At 42.0% G+C, this 27601-nt stretch overlaps 1 protein-coding gene across 1 annotated transcript in view; it reads right to left on the bottom strand.

Annotated features, from left to right (window-relative positions):
- Nucleotides 1-27601, bottom strand: part of pif1 (PIF1 5'-to-3' DNA helicase homolog (S. cerevisiae)) — a 148520-nt gene that overhangs the window by 105428 nt on the left and 15491 nt on the right. The window contains exon 2 of the mRNA XM_072912875.1: nucleotides 20352-20452. The gene's annotated coding sequence lies outside the window, so the exon portion shown is untranslated. The remainder of the gene's footprint in view (nucleotides 1-20351; nucleotides 20453-27601) is intronic.

Genomic DNA, 27601 nt, shown 5'->3' on the forward strand with positions numbered 1-27601 from the left:
ACACATGTAGACTGGTTGGGCAAACTCCCATGCACCCTCAAGGACCCTGCCGAGAGTATAGAGCTGGTCCACAGTTCCACGACCAGGACGAAAACCACACTGTTCCTCCTGAATCCGAGGTTCGACTATCCGGCGTAGCCTCCTCTCCAGTACACCTGAATAGACCTTACCGGGAAGGCTGAGGAGTGTGATCCCACGATAGTTAGAGCACACCCTCCGGTTCCCCTTCTTAAAGAGAGGAACCACCACCCCGGTCTGCCAATCCAGAGGTACCGCCCCCGAAAATCAGGCACTTTGAAGCTTTTATTTAGGGATATTGCGTGATGGGTAAAATTTTGAAAAAAACTTCGAAAAATATAATAAGCCACTGGGAACTGATTTTTAATGGTTTTAACCCTTCTGAAATTGTGATAATATTCCCCTTTAAGCATTAGATACCATTTTACCTGCACACTGCCTCCCGCTGTCGTCGGCATATTGTGATCAAGACAAACCATGTTCCCGACATCTACAAAGCAATTAGCTACCTGCTGCCACCTACTGATATAGAAGAGTATTACACGGTTACTCTGCCAATCTCTAGACAGCACCGACACTCAACAACGGCACATTTGCGGATTATAATTAACCTATTTTTTGGCGTATAAGCCCATATCGTGGAACGAGCCGGGGCCCATCACCTCTGCTTTATGCCATGAAGACCCTCAATTGTTATTGTTGGACATTCTAGGAGAGTCATGAGTAGGAACAGTGGTTCTGGAAGTTATTCTACTCTTTCCTCCTACAAGTGTGCACAACAAACACGTTGGTGATTTATCGCCCGCAGCCCTGCTTGATGTTGGCAATCAGCGCTGACCTCCTACACACTCCCACCGCCTTCCTAATTTAACCCTTTAGTGCATTCGGTGGCCTGCGTTTGTCTTGCCTTGCACATGGATCGGAGCGCTTTATCGTCTGGCATAAAAGTAACTTTTCATTAGACGCAGTGAAACATGATGTGTCTTATCCGCCCACTCGTCTTTACGGCCGCGCCATCCTATACCACACACATCCCACCCTTCCTTAAACGTTATTAATCCCTGCGCTCTCATTGATCCTCTCAGCAGGAAGCCGCCACGTAATGTGATTTCGTCCCCTCTGGCTTCTGCCAATTTGGATTCTGTGTAACTAATCCCTGAAGAAACCATTGTGCTGCTCACATTTGTCGCTTTGCTACGGCGGACTAATATTGTTTGGGAATTCCACGGCAGGAAATACAATCCCCGTTTCCATATGAGTTGGGAAATTGTGTTAGATGCAAATATAAACGGAATACAATGATTTGCAAATCATTTTCAACCCATATTCAGTTGAATATGCTACAAAGACAAACTGATCAACATTTTTGTTTTGCAAATAATCATTAACTTTAGAATTTGGTGCCAGCAACACGTGACAAAGAAGTTGGGAAAGGTGGCAATAAATACTGATAAAGTTGAGGAATGCTCATCAAACACTTATTTGGAACATCCCACAGGTGAACAGGCAAATTGGGAACAGGTGGGTGCCATGATTGGGTATAAAAGTAGATTCCATGAAATGCTCAGTCATTCACAAACAAGGATGGGGCGAGGTTCACCACTTTGTCAACAAATGCGTGAGCAAATTGTTGAACAGTTTAAGAAAAACCTTTCTCAACCAGCTATTGCAAGGAATTTAGGGATTTCACCATCTACGGTCCGTAATATCATCAAAGGGTTCAGAGAATCTGGAGAAATCACTGCACGTAAGCAGCTAAGCCTGTGACCATCGATCCCTCAGGCTGTACTGCATCAGCAAGCGACATCAGTGTGTAAAGGATATCACCACATGGGCTCAGGAACACTACAGAAACCCACTCTCAGTAACTACAGTTGGTCGCTACATCTGTAAGTGCAAGTTAAAACTCTCCTATGCAAGGCGAAAACCGTTTATCAACAACACCCAGAAACGCCGTCGGCTTCGCTGGGCCTGAGCTCATCTAAGATGGACTGATACAAAGTGGAAAAGTGTTCTGTGGTCTGACGAGTCCACATTTCAAATTGTTTTTGGAAACTGTGGACGTCGTGTCCTCCGGACCAAAGAGGAAAAGAACCATCCGGATTGTTATAGGCGCAAAGTTGAAAAGCCAGCATCTGTGACGGTATGGGGGTGTATTAGTGCCCAAGACATGGGTAACTTACACATCTGTGAAGGCGCCATTAATGCTGAAAGGTACATACAGGTTTTGGAGCAACATATGTTGCCATCCAAGCAACGCTATCATGGACGCCCCTGCTTATTTCAGCAAGACAATGCCAAACCACGTATTACATCAATGTGGCTTCATAGTAAAAGAGTGCGGGTACTAGACTGGACTGCCTGTAGTCCAGACCTGTCTCCCATTGAAAATGTGTGGCGCATTATGAAGCCTAAAATACCACAACGGAGACCACCGGACTGTTGAACAACTTAAGCTGTACATCAAGCAAGAATGGGAAAGAATTCCACCTGAGAAGCTTCAAAAATGTGTCTCCTCAATTCCCAAACATTTACTGAGTGTTGTTACAAGGAAAGGTAATGTAACACAGTGGTGAACATGCCCTTTCCCAACTACTTTGGCACGTGTTGCAGCCATGAAATTCTAAGTTAATTATTATTTGCAGAAAAAAAAAAAAGTTTATGAGTTCGAACATCAAATATGTTGTCTTTGTAGTGCATTCAATTGATTATGGGTTGAAAAGGATTTACAAATCATTGTATTCTGTTTAGATTTACATCTAACACCATTTCCCTCATATGGAAACGGGGTTTGTAGGAGAGGACCCGTCACGTTAATAATACATAACTCTTTTTTTTTTTCATTTTAAAGCCAGACGTGGTGACAGACTGCCTATCCAAGTATTCTGAGGCGCAAGAAGAAAACAATTCGAGTTACTCACTTTTGTAACTGAAAGCTTCAAAATCAAAGCATGTCCGTCATTGCCACGGCGACCCCGGACCGCTGACTTGAGTGGCCCATAATAAGTGGTGGACCAGCCAAGACCACTAATGTCATATTAGGCTAGTTTTTTCCCAAACGAACCCAGCTCTAAGACTTCTAATCCATCAATGATTTGAAATACTGAAGCCCCAAAACTGTACCTGTTTTTCTTAACGTGGTCTACAAACACAATCGGTATCTGTGGAGAGAAGTGCGTCAGCGCCCTGCAGGAGCAAAGGTCACCGCCTCTGGCAATGGTGTCGAGGGTGGAGCACCATCGGCTAGGGACGGGGGCATGTGTGGGACGGCGAGACACAGCTGGCAGGTGATTAGATTTCACAGGTGGTACCTGTTAATCTAATCATGTGTCGTCTTTAACAGTAAGCAGCCGGGAGCGGAGAGAGAGAGAGGATTGGGAGTGACGGCAACGTCACGACATGCCGAAAGACAATTTGAAAAAGCTTGTTAAAAAACATTAAAACCGTTGCTAAACTTGCACGCTTGGCTCTTGTGCCGTGTCTACAGTGAAGCTGCTAGGAAGCGACTTCCACAGTATCTGCAAAAGTTACGAATTCGGTAGCCATCCCTGCTCATCCACTAATGTCATATTAGGCTAGTTTTTGCCCAAACGGACCTAAGACTTCTAATCCATCAATGATTTGAAATACTGAAGCCCCAAAACTGTACCTGTTTTTTTAACGTGGTCTACAAACACAATTGGTATCCGTAAAAGTTCCTAATTCGGTAGCCATCCGTGCTCATAAACCGGGACTAGGGTTGTACGATATACTAGTACAGTATCTCGGTACTAATAAATCAAAAACGGTTCTGTACTCTGTTTGAAAAGTACTGGTTTGCCATATTTTTTTTAATCGCCATGACGGCGTGTCGTCGTCACGTCGTGACATTGCTGGTTTTACGAGCAAAGGAGCATGTTCGGCAGCGCACACACACACACAGAGTACTTACAAGCAGACACAGTGTGTAGACAGAAAAGGGAGAACGGACGCATTCTGGCTTTAAAAACTAACGGTAAAGGTTACGTTATAACACTGAAACGCCCTCAGGAAGAGGTGCTTTAAGACATGGCTAGCTAGTGTCGGAGGCAGATATTTACACATATCCGTATTTAAGTGTTACTTCTTTTTATTTCATAATCATATTACAAAACAGCTAGTGTTTTTCTTCCAATTGTGGTCTTTTGGTTGTCTGCAAATACTGTGTGCTAACCTTGAGTGAGGAATGTAAGAAAGAGAGATACTCCTTTCTCTTATCTATCCTTATGTCCAGGTGCGGAGGACAATGGGCATGTGTTTGGGCTGGAGGGACAAGACTGCGAGGGTGGGAGGGAGAGAGACTTGATAGGGGAGAGGGTTTTTCATGGGAGGGGGGCAGACCATCTTAGCGGCGCGATTGAATGTTCTATGCTGGACTGGTCTCAGTATATTTACAAAGCTTTGCAAATATATTACAAAATACCTATTCTGTCTCTGGTGGTTTTTCTACTCAGTTTTAAGTGTCATAAAGAGCTTGGGAGCAAACAGCGACTTGAATTCCCTGGGAGGAACAACTGGTCCAAACGCAACACTAGTTAGTGGCTAACGTCGATCCGCAGTTTGCAGTGTTTTAGCTACTTCTAAATCACTAATCCTCGGCTCCATGGCGACAAATAAAGTAAGTTTCTTACAAGTATCATCCCTGCAGGACGAGGAATAGCTAAACATGCTTCACTACACACCGTAGGAGGATACAATAGTTCACCGGCGTCACAATGTAAACAAATGCCATGGGTGGATCTACACCTGACATCCACTGTAATGATACCAAGTACAATAGCGTATCTAGTCGATACTACTATGATTACATCAATATTTTTTATTGTCACAAAATATTTTTATTTTTAAATTCATAAACTCAGGATTTTTGTGGTATGATCCAAAACTAATGTAAAGTATCAAACAACAGAAGAATAAGTGATTATTACATTTTAACAGAAGTGTAGATAGAACATTTTGAAACAGAGAATAAGCAGATATTAACAGTAAATGAACAAGTAGATTAATAATACATTTTTACAGCTAACAATATGTTACTGCATATGTCAGCAATTAGGAGCCTTTGTTTGTTTACTTACTACTAAAAGACAAGTTGTCTAGTATGTTCACTATTTTATTTAAGGACAAAATTGTGCTTCGTTTGCAATAAGAAACACACATATATATATATATATATACATATATATATATGTATGTGTGGGGGGAAAAAATCACAAGACTATTTCATCTCTACAGGCCTGTTTCATGAGGGGGGGTTCCCTCAATCATCAGGAGATTTTAATGGGAGCATTCACATACCATGGTTTATATAGGGCACAGAGTGGGTGGGTACAGGCTGGCGTAGGGGCGTGGTGATTGGCTCATGTGTTACCTAGGAGGTGTTTCCGTCTGTGGCGGCATGCTGTTACAATTTCGCTGCGCTTGTTGAGGGATGACAGGTCTGGACGGTAAATAATAAACAGTTTCTCTTTCAAGCATAGGTTGAACACATACATATATTGCGCTCTACTACGGTATCGAGCACTATTTTTTGGATAACCTTATTAAGACATATACATATATACATATATATATATATATATATATATATATATATATGTATGACGCAGGAGGTTGTCGTGATTTTAGGGATACGGATGAAGGAGGTAGCAGCGTGAAGCAAAAAGGGGTATTTATTAATTTTGAAGCAAAAACAAAAGGCTCTAAACGGCCAGACTATGACAAACACAACAAAATGCTGGAACGCAGCTAAAGAACACTTACTTTGAAATGTGGAGCAGACGGCGTCCACAAAGTAGGAGCATACTACCGAGGTAGAAAAAGGATCGACTTAAACAGTCTTAATTGCCAACAGAAAACAGGTGAGGGGAAATGCTCTTGGACAGAAGTGAAGCAGCCGTGGGAAAACACCAACAAAACCAGAAGAACCGCCAAAATAAAAGCACAGGACAGGAACTAACACAAAACCCAATGTAAAGGCACGGCCTGGTGGACAATCTCCACCATGCCTACATGGTTTGGTTTCACATTTTTGAGGCAAAGACAGGTACCATCAGTTAAAGGAGCCCAACTATTTTTACCTATTGGTACCTGCTGTCGTGTATTTGGAATCTGCATAAATATGATATCAATCCTTGGAGGCATTGCGGAGATACTTATAAAACAATCTTGCTTTCCTTCTTACTTCCGCCAAATGCTCCGTTTAAAACTTGCAACACCCGTGACGTTTTTCGCACCATTAATTATCCATTGATGGTAGGAATTTACCCAAAGTGCTTTGTGCTGGTCCGCCATTGTAGTCTTTTCCCTATCCTGTTGTTGTGGGGCAGACTGGCTCGTACATGCACGTGCATCCGCCACTGTTGCCTTTTGTAATGCAAAAGAGTGTGTCGTTCCAACTTGAATCTGTGAGTAGACTCTACAACAAGGGTCACCAACGCGGTGCCCGCGGGCACCAGGTCGCCCGTAAGGACCAGATGAGTCGCCCGCTGGCCTGTTCTAAAAATAGCTCAAATAGCAGCACTTACCAGTCAGCTGCCTCTATTTTTTTTTATTTTTTTTATTTACTAGCAGGCTGGTCTCGCTTTGCTCGACATTTTTAATTCTAAGAGAGACAAAACTCAAATAGAATTTGAAAATCCAAGAAAATATTTTAAAGACTTGGTCTTCACTTAATTAAATAAATTCATTTTTTTTTTTTACTTTGCTTCTTATAACTTTCAGAAAGACAATTTTAGAGAAAAAATACAACCTTAAAAATGATTTTAGGATTTTTAAACACATACCTTTTTACCTTTTAAATTCCTTCCTCTTCTTTCCTGACAATTTAAATCAATGTTCAGGTAAATTAATTTTTTTTATTGTAAAGAATAATAAATACATTTTAATTTAATTCTTCATTTTAGCTTCTGTTTTTTCGACGAAGAATATTTGTGAAATATTTCTTCAAACTTATTATGATTAAAATTCCCAAAAATTATTCTGGCAAATCTAGAAAATCTGTAGAATCAAATTTAAGTCTTATTCCAAAGTCTATTGAATTTATTTTAAAATTTTTGTTCTGGAAAATCTAGAAGAAAATAATGATTTGTCTTTGTTAGAAATATAGCTTGGTCCAATTTGTTATATATTCTAACAAATTGCAGATTGGATTTTAACCTATTTAAAACATGTCATCAAAATTCTAAAATTAATCTTAATCAGGAAAAATTACTAATGATGTTCCATAAATTATTTTTTAAATTTTTTCAAAAAGATTCGAATTAGCTAGTTTTCCTATTCTTTTTTTCGGTTGAATTTTGAATTTTAAAAAGTCGAAATTGAAGATAAACTATTGTTTCAAAATTTAATTTTAATTTTTTTCGTGTTTTCTCCTCTTTTAAACCGTTCAATTAAGTGTTTTTTTTGTTCAATTTGAAAAATGTGCACTTAGAGAAAATATAAAAATAAAGTGTTGCATATTGATATTTATCTGTTTCTATATATATTTATTGTGAGAAATCATTAAGATGATCAGTGTTTCCACAAAGATAAATATCATTAATTATTAATAATAACAGAGTTAAAGGTAAATTGAGCAAATTGGCTATTTCTGGCAATTTATTTAAGTGTGTATCAAACTGGTAGCCCTTCGCATTAATCAGTACCCAAGAAGTAGCTCTTGGTTTCAAAAAGGTTGGTGACCCCTGCTCTACAACTACACCATGGCTGACGGGAAGAAGACGCTGTCGAAGTGGAGGCACGTAAATAAGGTGGCTCACAAAAGATGGTCTGTAAAACATCATCTATTCAAAATTTTTGACGTAAGGACCACCATGACATGTTATGTAGACCAGTGCTTTTCAACCACTGTGCCGCAGTCTGGTGTGCCGTGGGAGATGATCTAATTTCACCTCTTTGGGTTAAAAATATATTTTGCAAACCAGTAAATATAATCTGCAAATGATGTGTTGTTGTTGAGTGTCGGTGCTGTAACCGTGTAATACTCTTCCATATCAGTAGGTGGCAGCCGGTAGCTAATTGCTTTGTAGATGTCGGAAACAGCGGAAGGCAGGGTGCAGGTAAAAAGGAGTCTAATGCTTAAACCAAAAATAAACAAAAGGTGAGTGCCCCTAAGAAAAGGCATTGAAGCTTAGGGAAGGCTATGCAGAACCCAACTAAAACCGAACTGGCTACAAAGTAAACAAAAACAGAATGCTGGACGACAGCAAAGACTTACTGTGGAGCAAAGACGGCGTCCACAATGTACAACGGAACATGACATGACAATCAACAATGTCTCCACAACGAAGGATAAAAACAACTGAAATATTCTTGATTGCTAAAACAAAGTGGCCAAGTGGTTAGAGTGTCCGCCCTGAGATCGGTAGGTTGTGGGTTCACACCCCGGCCGAGTCATACCAAAGACTATAAAAATGGGACCCATTTCCTCCCTGCTTGTCACTCAGCATCAAGGGTTGGAATTGGGGGTTAAATCACCAAAAATGATTCCCGGGCGCGGCCACCGCTGCTGCCCACTGCTCCCCTCACCTCCCAGGGGGTGATCAAGGGTGATGGGTCAAATGCAGAGAATAATTTCGCCACACCTAGTGTGTGTGTGACAATCATTGGTACTTTAACTTTAAAGTAGATGCGGGAAAATATCGCTCAAAGGAAGACATGAAACTGCTACAGGAAAATTCAGAAAAAAGAGAAAAAGCCACCAAAATAGGAGCATAAGACATTACACACAGGAAAATACCAAAAAACTCCAAATAAGTCAGGGGGTGATGTGACAGGTGGTGACAGTACACCTACTTTGAGACAAGAGCTATAGTGATGCATGCTTGGTTATGCTTTAAAGTCATATCCAACAATTGCGACTTTTTACTGTCAACTGAGTTTAGTTTTTTTAATGATTTCTGCTGGTGGTGTGCCGCCAGATTTTATCAACGCAAAAAATGTGCCTTGGCTCAAAAAAGGTTGAAAAACACTGATGTAGACCACAAAGAAGTGTATTTTTTTTTTTTTTAATCACAAAATGAACCCTTTCAGAACAGTTGATTTAGCATTATAGGTCCCCTTTAATGAGCATCAACACATCTAATTCTGTAAGGCTTGGTTAATAATAACATACTATTGTTTTGTGTCATTAGCGTGGCTCATTTAATTCATGCTGTACATGATTTACATGTTTAATATCCTGCAGCTGCATGGCACACAGCTGTGAAAACACCTTATAGAGGGTGATAGTCTATAATTCACGCTGGAACTGCTATCCTTTTGACTAAAGGGACTATAGAGTTGTCACGATACCAAAATGTATTTCGGTACTTTTCTAAATAAAGGGGACCACAAAAAAATGACATTATTGGCTTTATTTTAACAACAAATCTTAGGGTACATTAAGTTTATTATTGCAAGTTTGTCCTTAAATAAAATAGTGAACATACTAGACAACTTGTCTTTTAGTAGTAAGTAAACAAACAAAGACTCCTAATTAGTCTGCTGACGTATGCAGTAACATATTGTGTCATTTATACACCTATTATTTTGTCAACAAGCTGTAAAAATTGATTATTAATGTACTTGTTCATTTACTGTTAATATCTGCTTACTTTCTCTTTTAACATGTTCTATCTACACTTCTGTTAAAATGTAATAATCACTTATTCTTCTCTTCTTTGATACTGTCGGAGGCAGATATTTACATATATCCGTATTTAAGTGTTACTTCTTTATTTTCATAATCATATTACAAAACAGCTAGTGTTTTTCTTCCAATTGTGATCTTTTGGTTGTCTGCAAATACTGTGTGCTAACCTTGAATATGGAATGTAAGGAGGAGAGATAATCCTTCTCCTTATCTCTTCTTCTCTCCAGCTGCGGAGGACAATGGGCATGTGTTTGGGCTGGAAAGACAAGACAGCGAGGGTGGGAGGGAGAGAGACTTTATAGAATAGAAGGTTTCCATATTTTAGATCAGACTATCTTAGCTGCGCGATTGAATGTTCTATGCTGGACTGGTCTCATTATATTTACAAAGATTTGCAAATATATTACAAAATACCTATTCTGTCTCTGGTGGTTCTTTTACTCAGCTTTAAGTGTCGTAAAGAGCTTGGGAGCGACGACCAGAAAGTTGAATTCCCTGGGAGGAACAACTGGTCCAAACGCAACAATACTTTACATTAGTTTTGGATGATACCACAAATTTAGGTATCGATCCGATACCAAGTAGTTACAGGATCATACATTGGTCGTATTCAAAGTCCTCATGTGTCCAGGGTAGGGTTGTACGGTATACCGGTACTCGTATAGTATCGCGGTACTAGTGAATCAAAAACGGTACTATACTCTGTTTGAAAAGTACCGGTTCCCTGTATCGATATTCCGATATTGTCCAACTCTTAATTACCGATTCCGATATCAACCGATACATGGAATTAACACATTATGCCTAATTTGGTTGTGATTCCCCCGCTGGATGCATTAAACAATGTAACAAGGTTTTCCAAAATAAATCAACTCAAGTTATGGAAAACAAATGTCAACATGGCACTGCCATATTTATTATTGAAGTCACAAAGTGCATTATTTTTTTTAACATGCCTCAAAACAGCGGCTTGGAATTTGGGACATGCTCTCCCTGAGAAAGCATGAGGAGGTTGAGGTGGGCGGGGTTGGGGGGGTGTAGCGGTGGGTGTATATTGTAGTGTCCCGGAAGAGTTAGTGCTGCAAGGGATTCTGGGTATTTGTTCTGTTGTGTTTATGTTGTGTTACGGTGCGGATGTTCTCCCGAAATGTGTTTGTCATTCTTGTTTGGTGTGGGTTCACAGTGTGGCGCATATTTGTAACAGTGTTAAAGTTGTTTATACGGCCACCCTCAGTGTGACCTGTATGGCTATTGACCAAGTATGAATTGCATTCACTTGTGTGTGTGTGAAAAGCCGTAGATATTATGTGATTGGGCCGGCACGCAAAGGCAGTGCCTTTAAGGTTTATTGGCACTCTGGACTTCTCCCCACGTCCGTGTACCACTCCGTACAGCGGCGTTTTAAAAAGTGATGAATTGTACTTTTTGAAACTGATACTGATTATTTTGAAACCGATACCGATAATTTCCGATATTACATTTTAAAGCATTAATATATCGGCAGTCCGATATTATCGGACGTCTCTATCCGAAACTAATGTAAAGTATCCAAACAACAGAAGAATAAGTGATTATTACATTTTAACAGAAATGTAGTTAGAAGATGTTGAAACACAAAATAACCAGATATTACTGTTTAATATATCGTACATTTTTTTTGTTAAAATAAAGCCAATAATGTAATTTTTTTGCGGTCCCCTTTATTTAGAAAAGTATCGAAAACTATCGAAATACATTTTGGTACCGGTACCAAAATATTGGTATCGGGGACAAGCCTAGTCCAGGGACATATTTCCTGAGTTTATTATAATATGAATTTTGAAAAGGAAAAAAGCTTTTGTGACGGAAAAAACTATCGATGTTATCATAGTATTATCGACTAGATACGCTATTGTACTCGATATCATTACAGTCCACCCATGGCATTTGTTTACATTCAGGGGTGCTAGCTTGCTGTTAGCGGTTAGCTATTGTATCCTGAAGCATGTTTAGCTATTCCTCGTCCTGCAGGGATGATACTTGTAAGAAACTTACTTTGTCGCCATGGAGACGAGGATTAGTGATTTAGAAGTAGCTAAAACACTGCAGACTGCGGATGGACGTTAGCTGCTAGCTATCTAGCCATGTCTTAAAGCACCTCTTCCTGAGGGCGTTTCACCTTTATTGTTAGTTTTTAGGCAAAAATGCGTCCGTTCTCCCTTTTCTGTCTACACACTGTGTCTGCTTGTAAGTACTCGGTGATTGTGCGCTGCCGAACGTGCTCCTCTGCTGGTAAAACCAGCAATGTTAATGCCTGTTTAAAAGAAAAGAAAATGGGGAACCGGTACTTTTCAAACAGAGTACAGTACTGTTTTTGAATCATTAGTACCGCGATACTATACTATACCGTACAACCCTAAAAGGGACACACACGGAGACACTTGCAGTATGTTACGAACAAACCCCATTTCCATATGAGTTGGGAAATTGTGTTAGATGTAAATATAAACGGAATACAATGATTTGCAAATCATTTTCAACCCATATTCAGTTGAATATGCTACAAAGACAACATATTTGATGTTCAAACTCATAAACATTTTTTTTTTTTGCAAATAATCATTAACTTTAGAATTTTAACCTTTCTCAACCAGCTATTGCAAGGAATTTAGGGATTTCACCATCTACGGTCCGTAATATCAAAGGGTTCAGAGAATCTGAAGAAATCACTGCACGAGGGCAGCTAAGCCCGTGACCTTCGATCCCTCAGGCTGTACTGCATCAACAAGCGACATCAGTGTGTAAAGGATATCACCACATGGGCTCAGGAACACTTCAGAAACCCACTGTCAGTAACTACAGTTGGACGCTACATCTGTAAGTGCAAGTTAAAACTCTACTATGCAAGGCGAAAACCGTTTATCAACAACACCCAGAAACGCCGTCGGCTTCGCTGGGCCTGAGCTCATCTAAGATGGACTGATACAAAGTGGAAAAGTGTTCTGTGGTCTGACGAGTCCACATTTCAAATTGTTTTTGGAAACTGTGGACGTCGTGTCCTCCGGACCAAAGAGGAAAAGAACCATCCGGATTGTTATAGGCGCAGAGTTGAAAAGCCAGCATCTGTGATGGTATGGGGGTGTATTTGTGCCCAAGACATGGGTAACTTACACATCTGTGAAGGTGCCATTAATGCTGAAAGGTACATACAGGTTTTGGAGCAACATATGTTGCCATCCAAGCAACGTTACCATGGACGCCCCTGCTTATTTCAGCAAGACAATGCCAAGCCACGTGTTACAACAGCGTGAGTTTGTAGTAAAAGAGTGCAGGTACTAGACTGGCCTGCCTGTAGTCCAGACCTGTCTCCCATTGAAAATGTGTGGCGCATTATGAAGCCTAAAATACCACACCGTAGACCCCCGGACTGTTGAACAACTTAAGCTGTACATCAAGCAAGAATGGGAAAGAATTCCACCTGAGAAGCTTAAAAAATGTGTCTCCTCAGTTCCCAAATATTTACTGAGTGTTGTTAAAAGGAAAGACCATGTAACACAGTGGTGAACATGCCCTTTCCCAACTACTTTGGCACGTGTCGCAGCCATGAAATTCTAAGTTAATTATTATTTGCAAAAAAAAAATAAAGTTTATGAGTTTGAACATCAAATATCTTGTCTTTGTAGTGCATTCAACTGAATATGGGTTGAAAATGATTTGCAAATCATTGTATTCCGTTTATATTTACATCTAACACAATTTTCCAACTCCGAAGGCGGAGGGAAGCTACCCTCTCGTCCACCAAATTGAACTCCAACGTGCAGGCTCTGAGCCGGGGGGCAACAAGAATTGCCACCCCAGCCCGTCCCCTCTCATTGCCGGCAACGCCAGAGTGGAAGAGAGTCCAGCCCCTCTCGCGAGAACTGGTTCCAGAGCCCTTGCTGTGCGTCGAAGTGAGTCCGACTATATCTAGCTGGAACTTCTCGACCTCGCACACTAGCTCAGGCTCCTTCCCCCCCAGCGAGGTGACGTTCCACGTCCCAAGAGCTAGCTTCTGTAGCCGAGGATCGGACCGCCAAGTGCCCTGCCCTCGGCTTCCGCCCAGCTCACACTGCACCCGACCTCTATGGCCCCTGCTATGGGTGGTGAGCCCATTGGAGGGGGGGACCCACGTTGTCTCTTCGGGCTGTGCCCGGCCGGGCCCCATGGGGACAGGCCCGGCCACCAGGCGCTCGCCATCGTGCCCCACCTCCGGGCCTGGCTCCAGAGGGGGGCCCCGGTGACCCGCGTCCGGGCGAGGGAAATCTGGGTCCTTTATTTTTATTCGTCATGGAGGTCTTCGAGCTGCTCTTTGTCTGATCCCTCACCTAGGACCAGTTTGTCTTGGGAGACCCTACCAGGGGGCATAAAGCCCCCGGACAACATAGCTCCTAGGATCATTGGGACATGCAAACTCCTCTACCACGGTAAGGTGGCAGCTCAGAGAGGAGTGGTACCTCTGGATTGGCAGACCGGGGTGGCGGTTCCTCTCTTTAAGAAGGGGAACCGGAGGGTGTGCTCTAACTATCGTGGGATCACACTCCTCAGCCTTCCCGGTAAGGTCTATTCAGGTGTACTGGAGAGGAGGCTACGCCGGATAGTCGAACCTCGGATTCAGGAGGAACAGTGTGGTTTTCGTCCTGGTCGTGGAACTGTGGAGTCAAGGCGTTGAGGGGATCCGGTTTGGTGGCTGCAGGATTAGGTCTCTGCTTTTTGCAGATGATGTGGTCCTGATGGCTTCATCTGGCCAGGATCTTCAGCTCTCGCTGGATCGGTTCGCAGCCGAGTGTGAAGCGACTGGGATGAGAATCAGCACCTCCAAGTCTGAGTCCATGGTTCTCGCCCGGAAAAGGGTGGAATGCCATCTTCGGGTTGGGGAGGAGATCTTGCCCCAAGTGGAGGAGTTCAAGTACCTCGGAGTCTTGTTCACGAGTGAGGGAAGAGTGGATCGTGAGATCGACAGGCGGATCGGTGCGGCATCTTCAGTAATGCGGACGCTGTATCGATCCGTTGTGGTGAAGAAGGAGCTGAGCCGGAAGGCAAAGCTCTCAATTTACCGGTCGATCTACGTTCCCATCCTCACCTATGGTCATGAGCTTTGGGTTATGACCGAAAGGACAAGATCACGGGTACAAGCGGCCGAAATGAGTTTCCTCCGCCGGGTGGCGGGGCTCTCCCTTAGAGATAGGGTGAGAAGCTCTGTCATCCGGGGGGAGCTCAAAGTAAAGCCGCTGCTCCTCCACATCGAGAGGAGCCAGATGAGGTGGTTCGGGCATCTGGTCAGGATGCCACCCGATCGCCTCCCTCGGGAGGTGTTTAGGGCACGTCCGACCGGTAAGAGGCCACGGGGAAGACCCAGGACACGTTGGGAAGACTATGTCTCCCGGCTGGCCTGGGAACGCCTCGGGATCCCCCGGGAGGAGCTGGACGAAGTGGCTTGGGAGAGGGAAGTCTGGGCTTCCCTGCTTAGGCTGCTGCCCCCGCGACCCGACCTCGGATAAGCGGAAGAAGATGGATGGATGGATGGATTTCCCAACTCATATGGAAACGGGGTTTGTACAATAACGCAACTTCCCTTACTACTTATTCACGTTATTTATGACCTTTACCAGCTGCAAGAGAACAACATTACAACATGTCCTCTTTGAACTCTTTCAGACCGTGCCAAATTGATTGGGCAAAAAAAAAGAAAGAAGAGGAGTGACAGAGACAAACAAAGAAATAAGACAGAAGAGGGGGAGAGAGTAAATGAGCCTGGACTCCCTGAGGTAACGAGCCTGGCTGTGTGCAGCAGAAGGAGCAGTGGAGTGCAACATCGTCCATGTGGCAAAGCAAGGATACAACTGTGTGGACGATGACGTCACCGTGGCAGTGGGCTGTGTCGTGACGTGAGAGATCTCCAGCGTCACCATCAAGTTAGAGCAGGTCAACGTGGTGTCATGTCCACACATAATCCAATCACTGAAACCACGGAGGAAACTTTAGCCCATTTTACTGCTTTAGTGCCTTATGTCACCATCAACAACAAGAAAACATATTTTTATGTGGAAAAGCGACACACATATTGTGCCGTTAGGGGTGCATGTCTGATGTTTAACACCTTTCTTACGTCACGACTATGGTCAGCAGGTTTATTGACATTCAAAAGGGTGAAACTAAAAAGACAAACAATACAGCCAATATATACGAACCCCGTTTCCATATGAGTTGGGAAATTGTGTTAGATGTAAATATAAACGGAATACAATGATTTGCAAATCATTTTCAACCCATATTCAGTTGAATATGCTACAAAGACAACATATTTGATGTTCAAACTCATAAACTTTTTTTTTTTTTTGCAAATAATCATTAACTTTAGAATTTGATGCCAGCAACACGTGACAAAGAAGTTGGGAAAGGTGGCAATAAATACTGATAAAGTTGAGGAATGCTCATCAAACACTTATTTGGAACATCCCACAGGTGAACAGGCAAATTGGGAACAGGTGGGTGCCATGATTGGGTATAAAAGTAGATTCCATGAAATGCTCAGTCATTCACAAACAAGGATGGGGCGAGGGTCACCACTTTGTCAACAAATGCGTGAGCAAATTGTTGAACAGTTTAAGAAAAACCTTTCTCAACCAGCTATTGCAAGGAATTTAGGGATTTCCCCATCTACGGTCCGTAATATCAAAGGGTTCAGAGAATCTGGAGAAATCACTGCACGTAAGCAGCTAAGCCCGTGACCTTCGATCCCTCAGGCTGAACCGCATCAACAAGCGACATCAGTGTGTAAAGGATATCACCACATGGGCTCAGGAACACTTCAGAAACCCACTGTCAGGAACTACAGTTGGTCGCTACATCTGTAAGTGCAAGTTAAAACTCTCCTATGCAAGGCGAAAACCGTTTATCAACAACACCCAAAAATGCCGCCGGCTTCGCTGGGCCTGAGCTCATCTAAGATGGACTGATACAAAGTGGAAAAGTGTTCTGTGGTCTGACGAGTCCACGTTTCAAATTGTTTTTGGAAACTGTGAACGTCGTGTCCTCCGGACCAAAGAGGAAAAGAACCATCCGGATTGTTCTAGGCGCAAAGTTGAAAAGCCAGCGTCTGTGATGGTATGGGGGTGTATTAGTGCCCAAGACATGGGTAACTTACACATCTGTGAAGGCGCCATTAATGCTGAAAGGTACATACAGGTTTTGGAGCAACATATGTTGCCATCCAAGCAACGTTACCATGGACGCCCCTGCTTATTTCAGCAAGACAATGTCAAGTCACGTGTTACATCAACGTGGCTTCATAGTAAAAGAGTGCGGGTACTAGACTGGCCTGCCTGTAGTCCAGACCTGTCTCCCATTGAAAATGTGTGGCACATTATGAAGCCTAATATAGCACAAAGGAGACCCCCGGACTGTTGAACAACTTAAGCTGTACATCAAGCAAGAATGGGAAAGAATTCCACCTGAGAAGCTTCAAAAATGTGTCTCCTCAGTTCCCAAACGTTTACTGAGTGTTGTTAAAAGGAAAGGCCATGTAACACAGTGGTGAACATGCCCTTTCCCAACTACTTTGGCACGTGTTGCAGCCATGAAATTCTAAGTTAATTATTATTTGCAACAAAAAAAAATAAAGTTTATGACTTTGAACATCAAATATGTTGTCTTTGTAGCATATTCAATTGAATATGGGTTGAAAAGGATTTGCAAATCATTGTATTCCGTTTATATTTACATCTAACACAATTTCCCAACTCATATGGAAACGGGGTTTGTAGTATGACCCCAGTTAACTGAATAAAAAGACAAATAATCAGTAGAACACACTGACAAAGGAGCGGATTTACACGCACCCATTTAGACACATTAATAGCTGCTTTATATTTGCTGTTTGGCTGAGCCTGGTGTCTGGAGTAAGAAGGTTTTAGTATGACAAGTCATGCATTGTGGTGTAATACTTGTTTTGGTTGTATTTATTTCAATTTGCATCCATGGTGTCTCAAGCTGCGTTGTTGATCCAGTTTGCAGCCGAGGTGTGTTGAAACAAACAGTGTATTTCTAACGACATGTTAAATTTGTCCACGTGAGTTGCTATGAAATCCTCATGACATAATAAATCTAGGCCTTGAATATTAAAATCATGTATGTGGGGTTGAATGGGCCTTTATACATTTTGCTTGCATGTTTTTTTTGTAGTTTTTTTTTTTTGCTTGTTTAGATCACAGCAGTGTTCATTTTGACAGCAGTTTTTAATGAAGTTTTAGGCAAAAATGTATTTTAGTTTTTGTTATATTTTTGTCATCTAAATTGATTTACAAAACCATAGTGAAGTTGGCACGTTGTGTAAATGGTAAATAAAAACAGAATACAATTATTTGCGAATCCTTTTCAACTTATATTCAATTGAATAGACTGCAAAGACAAGATATTTAATGTTCACACTGAGAAATTTCTTCTTTTTTTTTGCAAATAATCCTTAACTTAGAATTTAATGGCAGCAACACATTGCAAAAAAGTTGGCACAAGGGCATTTTTACCACTGTGTTACATGGCCTTTCCTTTTAACAACACTCAGTAAACGTTTGGGAACTGAGGAGACGCATTTTTGAAGCTTTTCAGGTGGAATTCTTTCCCATTCTTGCTTGATGTACAGCTTAAGTTGTTCAACAGTCCGGGGGTCTCCGTTGTGGTATTTTAGGCTTCATAATGCGCCACACATTTTCTACAGGAGACAGGTCTGGACTACAGGCAGGCCAGTCTAGTACCCGCACTCTTTTACTATGAAGCCACGTTGATGTAACACGTGGCTTGGCATCGTCTTGCTGAAATAAGCAGGGGCGTCCATGGTAACGTTGCTTGGATGGCAACATATGTTGCTCCAAAACCTGTATGTACCTTTCATCATTAATGGCGCCTTCACAGATGTGTAAGTTACCCATGTCTTGGGCACTAATCCACCCCCATACCATCACAGATGTTGGCTTTTCAACTTTGCGCCTAGAACAATCCGGATGGTTCTTTTCCTCTTTGGTCCGGAGGACACGACGTCCACAGTTTCCAAAAACAATTTGAAATGTGGACTCGTCAGAACCACAGAACACTTTTCCACTTTGTATCAGTCCATCTTAGATGAGCTCAGGCCCAGCGAAGCCTTCGGCGTTTCTGGGTGTTGTTGATAAATGGTTTTCGCCTTGCATAGTAGAGTTTTAACTCGCACTTACAGATGTAGCGTCCAACTGTAGTTACTGACAGTGGGTTTCTGAAGTGTTCCTGAGAATTTAATGGCAGCAACACATTGCAAAAAAGTTGGCACAGGGGCATTTTTACCACTGTGTTACATGGTCTTTCCTTTTAACAACACTTAGTAAACGTTTGGGAACTGAGGAGACACATTTTTGAAGCTTTTCAGGTGGAATTCTTTCCCATTCTTGCTTGAAGTACAGCTTAAGTTGTTCAACAGTCCGGGGGTCTCCTTTGTGGTATTTTAGGCCTCATAATGTGCCACACGAAATCGGAGGTCTCAAGGTTGGCAAGTATGCCCAAAATGGATTAACTCGCTGGAATAAAAAAAGACAATACAACATACATCCATAAACGTGGAGGCATGTGAAAAAGTGTAATATATTTATCTGTACAGTAACCTATTTATTTATTTATTTATTTATATATATATGCACCTTTTTGCTTTTTTATCCTGCACTACCATGAGCTAATGAAATGAAATTTCGTTCTTATCTGTACTGTAAAGTTCAAATTTGAATGACAATAAAAAGGAAGTCTAAGTCTAAGTTATATAGTCTATATATATATAGTCTGGAAAATACAGTAACTTACAGTAGCTGGCAGTAAACCAAACAAACCAAAAATCATTTAAATAGCAAAACACGTCCAATGTTATTTTTTTAACGCATTACAATTTGTAGAGTGAATGTAATTTACAGTACGGGTTAAATAATGTCAAGTGCAGCGCAGACAGTGACGGAAATGAAGGATTTATTTGTGGTTGTTTGTATTGATTATTCTCCTATGATTAGAATTAATGATTATGTTGATTGCAAAAACAAAACCTGCTGACGTTTTGATTACAAGCCTGTCACACGTCACGTAACAAATGGCTAGTTTGCTAATTGAAAGCGTATACAAGAGACTTGCGCATAATCTATACTCGTGTTACTCCTCACCGTAGACATGACACTTTGTGACGCCTGGAGAGAAGCTGCGATAAGATGGACAATATCTACCCTGAGACGCTTGATTAGGAGAATGCCGCCATTTGATTTGGACTCCCAAAAGGTTCCCACGTGCTGGGTTAGATGACGTTCATGCACATAACCACACGCCAACAAATCCTCATTAAACCTGTTGACTCTGTTAAGGCTGCCAGTAGACATGAGTCCCTCAGGTGTGTGTGTGTGAGAGAGGACTTTTATATATGTGGCCATCAGAGCCACTGACGTCTCTGGGTTATTACATCGCAGAGGGCTGACACACACACACACACCCGCAAACATCCTCACATCTTCTCCTGTTCCACTATCCAAGCTGAGGAGGAATCCACTTACACAGACAGAGACAAAGTCCACCATCAGCCAGGCCTTCCCTCCATTTGATATGACAAATTTGTTCATTTCCAGAGATTCGATTTGCACAATCCCAGGTGTGTTTGTGTTGACTGTACCTCCGTCTACGTAGGTTTAGATGCGAAGGCGGGTTAGGCTTTGTCGAAGAGCAAGACGAGTTAGATGGAGCGATGTCATCGGGACAGCAGAGAAAAAGAGCCTGTGTAAGCAAAAAAAAAAGTTTGTTCAACGGACATTTTGTGGGATTAGTAAACAACTGCAACTAGCTCATACTTGCCAACCCTCCCGGATTTTCTGGGAGACTCCCGAAATTCAGCGCCTCTCCCGAAAACCTCCCGGGACAAATGTTCTCCCGAAAATCTCCCGAAATTCAGGCGGACCTGAGTGACGTGTCAACAGCCTGTTCACACGTCCGCTTTCTCACAATATAAACAGCTAATGATGGAGGGCGAGTTCTTGGTTTCTTATGTGGGTTTATTGTTAGGCAGTTTCATTAACGTCCTCCCAGCGCGGCAACAACACACAACAACAGCAGTCAAGTTTTCGTCTACCGTAAAGCAGTTCGTCTGCCGTAAACAGCAATGTTGTGACACTTTTAAACAGGACAATACTGCCATCTACTGTACATGCATATGTGACCCACCCATAATGTGTCGCATCTTTGTGTTGATTTATTTATTTTATTTTGTGGTTTGAATTCGTTTTTGGAGCTGTCATTACACATTTATCAGTATTCACATTGGTCAGTAGGGGGCAGTAGGGTGTTTCTTCCCAATTGAATGCTATCACCTGCAGACCGGAAGTGTCTTGTCATTCTGATGAGCACAACCAGTCTGTGAACAATTGAAACGTCCTGTGTGCTTTTTCCTCCTGTATAACAGGTTAGTTTTGGTGAATCAACTCACTGAATCATATCCATGTGATCTTTATAAGTTTAAGTACACATTCTGATGGTGGAGCCTAACTCTAAAGTGTTTGTGAGTTGTAGTTTGTATTTGTGAATGAATCCAGTGCACAGCTGCAGTAATCAATACAAAAAGGCGACGTGAGTGCGCAATGTTTATATAGGAACTTCTGATCCTAATTCAGACTCCCAAATTAGAGCTCCCGTTTTCTTATTGATTTTATATTGTATATTTGTATAATGTGTGTGTTCTGAAATAGTGACAGAGAATAGAACGAGGATGGACAATTCAACCCTTAACTCAACAATGAGTAGATGAGTGTTATATGTGTGTATATGTGTAAATAAATGAACACTGAAATTCAAGTATTTCTCTTATTTATATATATATATATATATATATATATATATACATATATATATATATATATATAGCTAGAATTCACTGAAAGTCAAGTATTTCTTATATATATATATCTTAACCACGCCCCCAACCACGCCCCCCACCCCCCACCTCCCGAAATCGGAGGTCTCAAGGTTGGCAAGTATGAACTAGCTGGAATAGAAATGGAGAGGATAAAAAGTAAACAAAGAAGGGGAATTAAGGAAAAATACATGAAAAAGTACTGTCCAGTACTTATTAAACATCAATCACACACCACATTTCTTTAAAGCCACAACCTTTAGGGGCCCCCACATAATCAGAAAGACCAGAGTGTGTGTAAAGAGAGTATGGCCAACTTCAATCCCCTCAATGATTGGTTAAAAGGCAGTCACATCACGCCCTGACTTATTTGGAGTTTTATGCTGTTTTCCTGTGTGTAGTGTTTTAGTTCTTATCTTGCGCTCTGATTTTGGTGGCTTTTTCTCTTTTTTTGGTATTTTCCTGTAGCAGTTTCATGTCTTCCTTGAGCGATATTTCCCGCATCTACTTTGTTTCAGCAATCAAGAATATTTCAGTTGTTTTTATCCTTCTTTGTGGGGACATTGTTGATTGTCATGTCATGTTCGGATGTAATTTGTGGACGCCGTCTTTGCTCCACTGTAAGTCTTTGCTGTCGTCCAGCATTCTGTTTTTGTTTACTTTGTAGCCAGTTCAGTTTTATTTTTGTTCTGCATAGCCTTCCCTAAGCTTCAATGCCTTTTCTGAGGGGCATTCACCTTTTGTTTATTTTTGGTTTAAGCATTAGACACCTTTTTACCTGCACCCTGCCTCCTGCTGTTCCCGACATCTACAACGCAATTAGCTACCGGCTGCCACCTACTGATATGGAAGAGTATTACACGGTTACTATGCTGAGCTCTAGACAACACAGACACTCAACAACAACACATCATGTGCAGACTATAATTACTGGTTTGCAAAAAATACTTTTAACCCAAATAAGTGAAACTAGATCTCCCACGGCACACCAGACTGTATCTCACGGCACACTAGTGTGCCGCGGCACAGTTGTTGAAAAACACCGCTCTAGGGGTCCTCACATGATCAGAAAGACCAGAGAGTGTGTGTAAAGAGAGTATGGCCAACTTCAATCTCCTCAATGATTGGTTAAAAGGCAGCACCTGACTGCCAACTTTGAGCTTGTTGGACAGACATTTTGTCTGATTATTGAACAACTGCAACTCGCTGGAATAGAAATGGAAAGAATAGAAAGTAAACAAACAAGGGGAATTAAGGAAAAAATGCATGAACAAGCGCTGTCCAGTACTAATTAAACTTCAATCACACACCACGGTTGTTTAAAGGCCTACTGAAATGCGATTGTCTTATTCAAACGGGGATAGCAGGTCCATTCTATGTGTCATACTTGATCATTTCGCGATATTGCCATATTTTTGCTGAAAGGATTTAGCAGAGAACATCGACGATAAAGTTCGCAACTTTTGGTCGCTGATAAAAAAGCCTTGCCTGTACCGGAAGTAGCAGACGAGTAGTGTGACGTCACAGGTTGTGGAGCTCCTCACATCTGCACATTGTTTACAATCATGGCCACCGGCAGCGAGAGCGATTCGGACCGAGAAAGCGACGATTTCCCCATTAATTTGAGCGAGGATGAAAGATTTGTGGATGAGGAAAGTGAGAGTGAAGGACTAGAGGGCAGTGGGAGCGATTCAGATAGGGAAGATGCTGTGAGAGGCGGGTGGGACCTGATATTCAGCTGGGAATGACTAAAACAGTAAATAAACACAAGACATATATATACTCTATTAGCCACAACACAACCAGGCTTATATTTAATATGCCACAAATTAATCCCGCATAACAAACAACTCCCCCCTCCCGTCCATATAACCCGCCAATACAACTCAGACACCTGCACAACACACTCAATCCCACAGCCCAAAGTACCGTTCACCTCCCCAAAGTTCATACAGCACATATATTTCCCCAAAGTTACGTACGTGACATGCACATAGCGGCACGCACGTACGTGCAGGCGATCAAATGTTTGGAAGCCGCAGCTGCATGCATACTCACGGTACCGCGTTTGTGCATCCAACTCAAAGTCCTCCTGAAGTTGGCACGTTGTGTAACTCGTAAATACAAACAGAATACAATGATTTGCTAATCATTTTCCACCTATATTCAGTTGAATAGACCGCAAAGACAAGATATTTAATGTTCGAACTGGTAAACTTTGTTATTTTTTGCAAATATTAGCTCATTTGGAATTTGATGCCTGCAACATGTTTCAAAAAAGCGGGCACAAGTGGCAAAAAAGACTGAGAAAGTTGAGGAATGCTCATCAAACACTTATTTGTGTCACAACGGGGGGTTGCAGCTTGCTGCGGGGTTGTTCTTCCAACGCAAAAATACGGACGACAGCGTGAAGGTAGGCTTGGACTTATTTAACATAAATCACTCACTACCACACAAAAATACAAAAAAAAAAAAAGGCAAGCGTGCCTAAAACACAAGAAGCTGCTAACTAGCAGAAGCTATGGCATGGACTAGGAAATCTTACATGGTCAGAACGAGACATAAGCCGGTGTGACACAAAGACAATGCAGGCAGAACGAGTGATGAACAAAGGTAGGCTTAAATAACATGATTGGTGACAGGTGTGTGTGAGTCCGAACGTGAAACAGGTACGTGACGTGACAGGTGAAAACTAATGGTTGCTATGGTGACAAACAAACAAAAGTGCACAAAAAGTCCAAAAAACTAAACCGAACATGACTAAAACAAAACATGATCACACAGACATGACAATTTGGAACATCCCACAGGTGAACAGGCTAATTGGGAACAGGTGGGTGCCACGATTGGGCATAAAAGCAGCTTCAGTCATTCACAAACAAGGACGGGGCGAGGGTCACCACTTTGTGAACAAAAGCGTGAGCAATTTGTCGAACAGTTTAAGAACAACATTTCTCAACCAGCTATTGCAAGGAATTTAGGGATTTCACCGTCCACGGTCCGTAATATCATCAAAAGGATCTGGGGAAATCACTGCATGTAAGCGATGATATTACGGACCTTCGATCCCCCAGGCATCAAAAAGCCACATCAGTGTGTAAAGGATATCACCACATGGGCTCAGGAGCACTTCAGAAAACCCCTGCCAGTAACTACGGTTCGTCGCTACGTCTACACGTAGCTCTTATGATTGACTGCCATCTACTGGTCACACTTATCATTACACCATGTACCAAATAAAATTGCTTCAAGCAAAACCAGAATTATTCCGTACATTAGGCGCACCGGGTTATAAGGCGCACTGTCGAGTTTTGAGAGGAAAAAAGGGATTTTAAGTGCGCCTTATAGTCCGGAAAATACGGTATTTGTGCAACTTCTTCATTTCTACTACAAATAGTGTGCTCAGAAAGAGGCAACACTGACTTATATCGACTCATTTGTTCAAAAGAAAATGAAATAAATACAAATCAAATAGGACCTCAGCGGCTAATGCACCTCCAGTGCTAATCGCTATGGCAACAGATGATTTTAAGGTGAGGGAGTGCAGCTTCCTCTTTGAAAAAGGACCCATCCAGCCATCAATGTAGCGTTATTGTCTTGGGTATGATCTCAAAGGAGCTGCAATGAGGTGAAAAGAGCAGAAGAGAAGAAGAAGGTCTGCCTTAAGTCCCTGAAGGAGCCCTGCCAAACACTTGTTAATAACGTTACTTCTTATGTAGCCCCCGGCCAACACGCAGAGGAAGAGCACAATATGGTTAGTTCCGTATACCAACCGAGGAGAAATGGACTCAATAGACCAAGTCAGCACATTCGATTTTCTTGTGAAAATGTATGTAAACATATCGTATTTTTTTTTGGACTATAAGGCGCACTTCAAATCCTTTCTCAAAAATGGACAGTGCGCCTTCTGGTTGTGCTTACTTACCTCAGAAACATTTTATATGGTGCATGGTGTAATGATAAGAGATACGTGTGGACTGCAGGTTGACGCCTGTTCAGTAAACGATACTAGCAAAGCAAGACCAAAACGTTGAATATTTCATTGAGAATAGAGATGTCCGATACTGGCTTTTTTGCCGATATCCGATATTCCCCAACTCTTAATTACCGATTCCGATATCAACCGATACCGATATATACAGTCGTGGAATTAACACATTATGATGCCTAATTTTGTTGTGATGCCTTAAACAATGTAACAAGGTTTTCCAAAATAAATCAACTCAAGTTATGGAAAAAAAATGCCAACATGGCACTGCCATATTTATTATTGAAGTCACAAAGTGCATTATTTTTTTTTAACATGCCTCAAAACAACAGCTTGGAATTTGGGACATGCTCTCCCTGAGAGAGCATGAGGAGGTTAAGGTGGGCGGGGTTATTGGGTAGGGGGGTAGTATATTGTAGCGTCCCGGAAGAGTTAGTGCTGCAAGGGGTTCTGGGTATTTGTTCTGTTGCCTTACGGTGCGGATGTTCTTCAGCACGCACACACACGTAAATGCAATACATACTTGGCCAACAGCGATACAGGTTACACTGACGGTGGCCGTATAAATAACTTTAACACTGTTAGAAATATGCGCCACACTGTGAAGCCACACCAAACAAGAATGACAAACACATTTCGGGAGAGCATCCGCACCGTAACACAACATAAACACAACAGAACAAATACCCAGAATCCCATGCAGCACTAACTCTTCCCCGCCCCGCCCCTCCCCTACCTCCGTGCGTCGGTTGAGGTGGGCGGGGTTGGGGGGTGTATATTGCAGCCCGGAAGAGTTAGGGCTGCATGGGATTCTGGGTATTTGTTCTGTTGTGTTTTTGTTGTGTTACGGTGCGGATGTTCTCCCGAAATGTGTCTGTCATTGTTGTTTGGTGTGGGTTCACAGTGTGGCGCATATTTGTAACAGTGTTAGAGTTGTTTATACGGCCACCCTCAGTGTGACCTGTATGGCTTTTGACCAAGTATGGATGGCATTCACTTGTGTGTGTGAAAAGCCGTAGATATTATGTGATTGGGCCGTGCCTTTAAGGTTTATTGGCGCTATGTACTTCTCCCTACGTCCGTAAAAAAAGTCATAAATTGTACTTTTTGAAACAGATACCGATAATTTCCGATATTACATTTTAAAGCATTTATCAGCCGATAATATCGGCAGCCCGATATTATCGGACATCTCTAATTGAGAAAATAGAACATTACACACGGCGCTTAAAAATCTGTCAAAATGCGTTAGTTTGACTTTGGTAAGCTACAAAGCCACGCCGCTTGATGGATTGTCGGAGCATTACAGCTACCATAGTCAGACGTACTGTGCTTCAACATAAGGTATTATTATGGTGTGTGTATAAGGACCCCAAAATGGCACCTATTTGGAGACATATTATCTGGCGTTTTGTTTCGCAATAAAAACCAACTTTTCTTACCTATTGGTACCTGCTGATGTGTATTTGGGATCTGCATGAGTCCCGAAAATGCGCGCGCGTTCGCCATTGTAGTCAATGAGCTCCTCCTCCACTCTTGCCAGTTCTAATACAAAGTAGCGTACAGTTCTCGCTTATATCTGTCAGTAGACTCGCTATGGAAGCGCTAAAAACTACAACACAGATGACGGGGAGAAGAGGCAGTCGAAGTGGAGGCACGTAGATAAGACCGCCCACTAACTGGCGCATCCCGAAGAGACGGTCAATGACCAAAGAAGTGTTTTAAATGTAGAAAAATAAAATTATAAATTGACTCCTTTAGTGCGACTTGTAATCCAGTGTGCTTTGTGTAGTAAACAGACCCGTTCATCGACAATGCACCTTATAATTCGGGACGCCTTATGGTCCGAAAAATGCGTTAACATAAAAACACACCAGCAAAGAGTTTGTATATTTTTGTATTTAACATACCGCCTAGGCTTTGTGCTATGTATAAACCAAGGGTCTCAGACACGTGGCCTACACCTTAATATGAAAATTGAATGTTAGTGCGGCCCGCAAGTTTTATATGAATGGCGTTTGACAGCGTCATA

This window comes from Nerophis lumbriciformis, linkage group LG03 (genome assembly GCF_033978685.3).
Source record: "Nerophis lumbriciformis linkage group LG03, RoL_Nlum_v2.1, whole genome shotgun sequence".
In the NCBI taxonomy this organism is placed as follows: Eukaryota; Metazoa; Chordata; class Actinopteri; order Syngnathiformes; family Syngnathidae; genus Nerophis; species Nerophis lumbriciformis.